A 6,858-nucleotide genomic window follows, 5' to 3' on the forward strand; every position below is an offset into this window, starting at 1 on the left:
AAGACCATGAATCCATGGTCTGATGACTCCTAGAAGTGGTTGTAGAAATTACTTACAATTTAAAAGGGGGAAGGGGGAGACAAGCACAAAGCCATTATGATGCTGAGGTTTATCATCTCACAACTTTCTAATGATAACAGGTAATTTACAGAGCTGGAAATCTGAATACTTCCAGATCTCACTGTACACAGTATAAAGTCCACGCTGTCAGGTACATAAACTTTTTGTTTCTTCTCTCTTTCAAACTACTCTTTGGGTAACTGTTTTGCATATTCTCAATATCTAAACTAGACAAAAAAGTTGCAAACACAACATTCTAATTTTAAAGACCAAACTAAAAAAAGAAAAAAAAAAAACAATAGAGCTGACTAAATCCAGAAATTTCTAAATAAAATATCCAAACAATGGGTATTGGGTTTGCATGGCAAGGTTTTGGTAGCAGAGGACCTACAGGGGCAGCTTCTGTGAGAAGCTGCTAGGAGCTTCCCCCTGTGTCTGACAGAGCCAGTGCCAGCCGGCTCCAAGACGGACCCATCGCTGGCCAAGGCCAAGCCCATCAGCGACGGTGGTAGCGCCTCTGGGATAACATATTTAAGAAAAGAGGAAAAAAAAACAACTGCTGTGCAACAGCAGCAGCAGAGAGAGGAATGAGAATATGTGAGGGGAACAGCCATGCAGACAGCAAGGTCAGGGAAGAAGGAGGGGGAAGAGGTGCTCCAGGTGCTGGAGCAGAGATTCCCCTGCAGCCTGTGGTGAAGACCATGGTGGGGCAGGCTGTCCCCCTGCAGCCCATGGAGGTTAACAGTGGAGCAGATCTCCACCTGCAGCGCGGGGAGGACCCCACGCCAGAGCAGGTGGATGCCGGAAAGAGGCCGTGACCCCATGGGAAGCCCGCGCTGGAGCAGGCTCCTGGCAGGACCTGTGGTCCCAGGGAGAGAGGAGCCCACACTGGAGCAGGTTTGCTGTCAGGGCTTGTGACCCTGTGGGGGACCCACGCTGGAGCAGTCTGCTCCTGAAGGGCTGCACCCCATGGAAGGGGCCCACGCTGGAGCAGTTCATGAAGAACTTCAGCCCGTGGGAAGGACCCACATTGGAGAAGTTTGTGGAGGACTGTCCCCTGTGGGAGGGACCCCACACTGGAGCAGGGGAAGAGTGTGAGGAGTCCTTGCCCTGAGGAGGAAGGGGCAGCAGAGACAACGCATGATGAACTGACCGCAGCCCCCATTCCCCAGTCTCAGGAGTGAAGTTGAGCCCAGGAAGAAGGGAGGGGTGGGGGGAAAGTGTTTTAAGATTTAGTTTTTATTTTCTCATTACATTACTCTGATTTGATTGGTAATAAATTAAACTAACTTCCCCAAGTTGAGTCTGTTTTGCCCATGATGGTAATTAGTGAATGATCTCTCCCTGCCCTTATCTCAACCCAGGAGCCTTTTGTTTATATTTTCTCTCCCCTGTCCAGCTGAGGAGAGGAGTGACAGAGCAGCTTTGGTGGGCACCTGACATCCAGCCAGGATCAACCCACCACACAATGATTCTTTTATGGTGGATAGGATCATCATTCACTCTAGAAAACAGAATTCTACAGCTGACTTTCCCACTGTACTTCAAACCGTAAATTCATGCTGTATTACAGTATTTCATATACACATCATCAGGATAATCATTAAGGAATGTTTTAAATCCAATTGTCATTTTCTATTCTTCTAAAACAATTTAAACAACTGATTATACAAACATTTGACTACAACTTAATTTCTGCTTTTCACATGCTAGCTTAAAACAGCTATCTGCAAGACCGCTTTAACTGAAGTGTAAATTTAGTGTAAGTAACCTATCAGCTGAAAAGGCTTTAAAAAAACTGGGGGCTGGGTGCCAAAATAAAAAGGTCCTTTAGTGTCCAAGTATAACAACTATGGTTTTATAAGCTTTTGATTTTTACCATATGCATCTTAGGAAAGAATTACAACAAGATTTTCACTACATGATTGCAAAAAATACAGAAACAGCTAGAAGCTTTTGACATGAACGTTATTTCCACTTACAAAGCTTGCTTTAATGGAAATATTTAGGAAGCCTCGTTCTACAAGATGAAATGTTTGGCTTCCAATTAGGATTAAAAACTTTACAATACAGGTGCACACACACCTGAACAAAGTCAAATAAATTCTTTTAAAGGAGAAGGCTTATAAAATATACTTTCTCCTACTAAAACAAAGAAGCACAGTTTACCTTGCACTGCATATTTTGGAAATAATTTACTGGAAATCTTAACATAACCATTTCCAATTCACATGTACCGCGCTAAATCAGAGATAAAACGGTTACAAAACCAAAGCCATGAAAACACCAGGGTGTCTACCTAATAAGACATTAAGCAAAAGTGTATACAGCTTACGAAGTTACGTAAATATTTTAATGGAACTTCTCACTGAAACAACTGTTGGCCTTTTGACTTCAACCATATTTTCAGTTGGCCCCCCTCCAACAGGACTGAGCTAAGTGCAGCTAACAGTTTCTGCACTAATACAGTTTTACAATCCAAAACATTAAAACAACCTCAAATCAATACTAACTTCCTTTAACATAAAGCTGCACGCAGCGCTTTTCAGAAGCTACTCCAAGTGTCACTCAGCCATCCTTGCATCAGCCTTAGGGAAACAGAGCGGAACCAAAAGAAGCGACCGCTTCACCTGTAATTTACTCCCTCGCAGTTCTGGGGTGGTATCCTCAGGGAATCTCGCTACCAGCACATTTACAGGCTCAAGCAATCAGGAAAATCCTGAGAAACCAGAAGGCGAGGTACATGCCCTAACTCCTCTCATCTGATAAAGCTTTCCACCCGGGCGAGCTCTCTCCCAGCGAAGGGCAATACTTACTCGCAATTAACTTGCCGAGGCTCCCGCCCTGGACGGCACCACCCCCCCACGCCCCCCCCCCCCCAGTCACCACAAACCCCAAGCGCCGAAGCCCGCGCCGCAAACGCCGTACCCCAAAGCCAAAGCGCTGCCGAGGCGGAGGCGGCTCCTCCCGCAGGTCTAGGCCGTTAAGCAACCTTCCTCACCGTCCCGGGACATCTTCCGCCGTGCTCCCCGGGAGCCGCTCCGCTCCCGTCGCTCTACGAGGCGTTTAAATAAAGCGCGTTAGTGCCCGCCCGATGCCGGGGCTCCCGGCGGGGAGGCCGCGAGTTCGGCTCCCGGGAGCCCCCGCAGCCGCGCCGGGGCTCCACTAGCGGCAGGCGAGGCGGGAGCCGCGGCTGAGGGAAGCCGCCGGGCGAGCGGCGGCACGCAGCCCCGGGGCAGGCGAGGTGGGGCGGGGGCGGCGGACGACGCCCGCGGCCGGGGGAGCCGAGGCCGCCGGTTTCGCGGGACCGGCACGCCCGCGGCTGTGCTCCCGCTTTCCCGCCGCCCTGCGCAGGAGCCTGCGGGAAGGGGGGTGGGTCACACAAAAGGCGGCCGTTAGCGCAGGGCAGGGCAGGGCGAGCCCGCCGGCCCCCGGGCCGGGCCGGGGCGGTGCGGACCGGGCCGGGCGCCTCCCCCCGCGCGGTAGCGGTAACGGCACCGCCGAGCCCCGCGTGCGCGCCGCGCCGGCCACTCACCAACCACGCGGCAGCGCGAGCCCCCTTCCGCCCCCGAGAGCCTGCCCGGAAACGGCCGCCCACGTGAGCGGCCGCAACCAGCGAGCGCCCCCCGCGGGAAGGAGCGGGCTTCCTCCCCGCGCCGCCGGGGCCGGGGCGCTGGCGCCACCTGCAGGGGCGGAGAGCTCCGCCCGCGCGGGAGCGGCCGGGGGGGGGGGGGGGGGGGGGGGGCGAGGCGGTGACCCGTGGCGGGGTGCGGGGGGTTTTCCCCTTGCTGCGGCGAAAGGTCTCCGCTGGAGAGAGACCGAGCGGCGCAAGCGATCGTCGTCCTTTACATGTGCAGTAGAGGGTGGGCCGCGACGGCTTCGGGAGGGTTTTTTTTCCCCTCAGAGACGCGTTTTCCGCCTCGCCGCCTGACGGAGGTGCGGTGGCAGCGGGGGGGGCGGGCAGTTGTGGAGTAACCGCCCGTTGTCGCTCCGCCGCCCCGGGAGGGCTGACCTCGACCCTCCTAACCCGGAGGACGGTTCCCCGAGGAATGACGCTTTGATTCGAACCAGCGTGGGTGACTGCTAAGGGTTCGGCAGCACTTTTTTAACGCGTCGGCATTCCGTCACGCGAGGCCTTACGTCACTTCAGCGACTGGAATCAGCGATGCCTTGGCTCGGGCGCGTTACGCGTAGTAAGCAATAGCAGTGCTTTCGTGCTTTCCTCGAGCCCAGCTACTTTAGCTCTCCGTTTGTACCTCGTCTCCTCCAGCGAGAACGCGTCCCTGGTAACAGATACCGATGTTTGAGTTTATAGACTTGGAGAACACTCGGAAGAGCGAGTAACTTCAGCGAAGGCGATGCAGCGCCCGCGTTACCGTTTCAGGCTTCACCTGCGGCTTTGTCGTCCCCTCCACCGACCCCCGGGCCAAATTGACCGGACGGGGCTCGCCGCTTCCAACCGGGTAGCGGATTCCTCGGCCGGGAGGGCAGGGCGCAATCCCAGAAGACGCGGGAAGCAAAACAAGAAGGGGATGTTTCCATACCTGCCTAGAACAGACAGCACCATTTACACGGGCCACCAAGTCCCCTGTCGCACGTTCACAACTTTTCATTTCCTGTCAAGTCACCTGTGAAAACCCTTCTCTTTTCCCACTTTCTGCCTTCCAAAAGCAGTACACAAGGTCTGCATTTTTCTGTTAGAGATCGCTTCCTCAAAGCTCTCCGGTCTCCGAGTAAAACGTGTAAAACTAAGGTAAAGCTAAAAGAAAAATTGATTCGCTCTTGGTTTATTTTTTCCTGCTATTGCTTAAGTTTTAATGCTATTAATTCTCCAGTTACCCCAGATGTCTGCCTTGCTGTTACCATGAGAAACAATTAAAACGTATAATATTAAATACAGTCCACAACATCATTTAAGCACCATTAGGAAAGAGAATGCCTTTTTTCCTTACTTTAAAATTCTGGCACAAGTAAAACATTATCCTTAAAAACTGTTTTGGAACTAACACACAGTTTTCCATTAGTATAAGAATATAGCAAGCCATCACAAAACACAGGCAGATACAGGAACAAAATAATATAATTCTTTTGCAGCCTCTGTTTGCATCAGAAAAAAAGTTTTAAGGGGAACATTATTGTACAACTGACTATAGACTCTGTTAGAAATTCTCCGAAAAAACATTTCCAGAAGCATACATTTCATGCTTTTTGTGCAGTTCAGTTTTCTCGGCTGTCTTTGAGAAGTACAGCAGCACACCATTCAAACAGTTTTATATCAATGTGCTATAGATTCAGAGGTCCTTCCATTTTCAGCATGCTCCTTCTGCACCCAAGGAAAAAAAAAAATACTCAAATCCAAGCAATTTCCATTTAATTTTAACTTTATTTCCACTAGGAATGATTCCACAGTAAGAGAAAAAAGAAGCTGTCCCAGAGATGGCCATTTACAACAGCTGAAAATTCCGATTTTATTATTTTAATTAATAGAATGTTCTGCACTTCGAAAACAAACAAACAAAAAGATGTTTCTATTTTTATTTTCTGTATTACAGGAACAGAATTCAGAATTTCGTATCAACTAAAAGTTGGTTTTACTGATCAAGTTCATCTTCATTAAGCAGGCATTAACAGTGTCCCTATTATAGAGTACATGAGCTGTGAGAGCTCTGGTTCCATCTCTGCTTCTGACAAGAACGTATTTAGAGGTGTTCTAGAAATTCTTCACAGTTTCTTTAAAGCAGCGTTTTGTGTTTTAATTTCTTTAATTGTCATTGAACTGTTTTCTTTCCTGTGTCTGTTGATAGAACAAAACTAACCAATTTTGTTGCTGCTTTCTTTGTTACCTTATTTTTATGGCGTCTTGCATTCCATGATATGAGGATGTGAAACCGTCGGGATGAGGATTCTCAATTCCATCCAGATCCCAAAAAAAATGTAAGTTAACATTAAAAGGTTCATTTACCATCTGGCCCCAGCATGTCTATATTATACCAGCATTTGGCTGCAAAGCTGAAGAGCTTTAAATAGAACCACTGAATGCTACCCAACATCACAAGCAGGAAGCAAATTTTAATTACGCAATTTAATTTTAATTTTTTTTTTTTCCCCCAAGCACACTAATTTGTAACCATCCAAAACATTTCTCCTCATCCTACAAAAGTAGTAGTCATTTATATATAGACCTTTACATTCACTCAAAACCACCACTACTATAGTTGGGAAAAAGTTCACGTTAAAAGAGCCTGAATTGAAGGACAGCGTAAGCCAGCTTTCGCTTCATTTGCATACTGGTGGGATTAGAGAAGACAAAAGATACTTTCGCTACCACATCAGTGCCTCTTAACCAGAGTCTGGTTAGATCCCTTTGGACATATCCCTGAATTTGCAGACATAGCCAGCCTCTGTTGACTTTGCTAAAGCTTCCAAATATCTAGGCTCCCTAAATTGCCTATAATGCAGGAACTTCTCAACTCAGAACTAGACTGACAGCACTGACTTTTTACTACTATTTTTAATCTTTACTTAAAAACATATGTGGAAACCTATTCATAATCCTTATGCGGGAAGGGATTTTTGGTTACAATAGCTTTTGAGTCGGGCCCAGCAGCCACAGGGAATAACTTCCACGTATTTGTTGTAGGATGAATTTGTACTGCTGACTGCAGTAGTTCATTCTGTCGATAACTCTTTGTAAAAGAACCAACAATAAGAAAAGATCAGACTGTCAATGTAGGGTATTTAAAGATATTTAGAAAAACAAGTTATCCGTTTTAAAAGTATGTTTTAACATGTAAAGAA

The 6,858-nt window shown here is 48.2% G+C and overlaps 1 protein-coding gene across 6 annotated transcripts in view; it reads right to left on the minus strand.

Annotated features, from left to right (window-relative positions):
* Positions 1–3,669, minus strand: part of TEX10 (testis expressed 10) — a 64,568-nt gene extending 60,899 nt beyond the window's left edge. For all 6 annotated transcript variants that reach the window (XR_014229116.1, XM_082321000.1, XM_082321001.1 and 3 more), the window contains exons 1-2: positions 3,596–3,669; positions 2,989–3,115 (exon numbers count right to left, since the gene is read on the minus strand). The gene's annotated coding sequence lies outside the window, so the exon portion shown is untranslated. The remainder of the gene's footprint in view (positions 1–2,988; positions 3,116–3,595) is intronic.
* Between the last annotated feature and the right edge of the window lie 3,189 nt (positions 3,670–6,858).

Source organism: Platalea leucorodia, assembly GCF_965183815.1.
Source record: "Platalea leucorodia genome assembly, chromosome: 1".
In the NCBI taxonomy this organism is placed as follows: Eukaryota; Metazoa; Chordata; class Aves; order Pelecaniformes; family Threskiornithidae; genus Platalea; species Platalea leucorodia.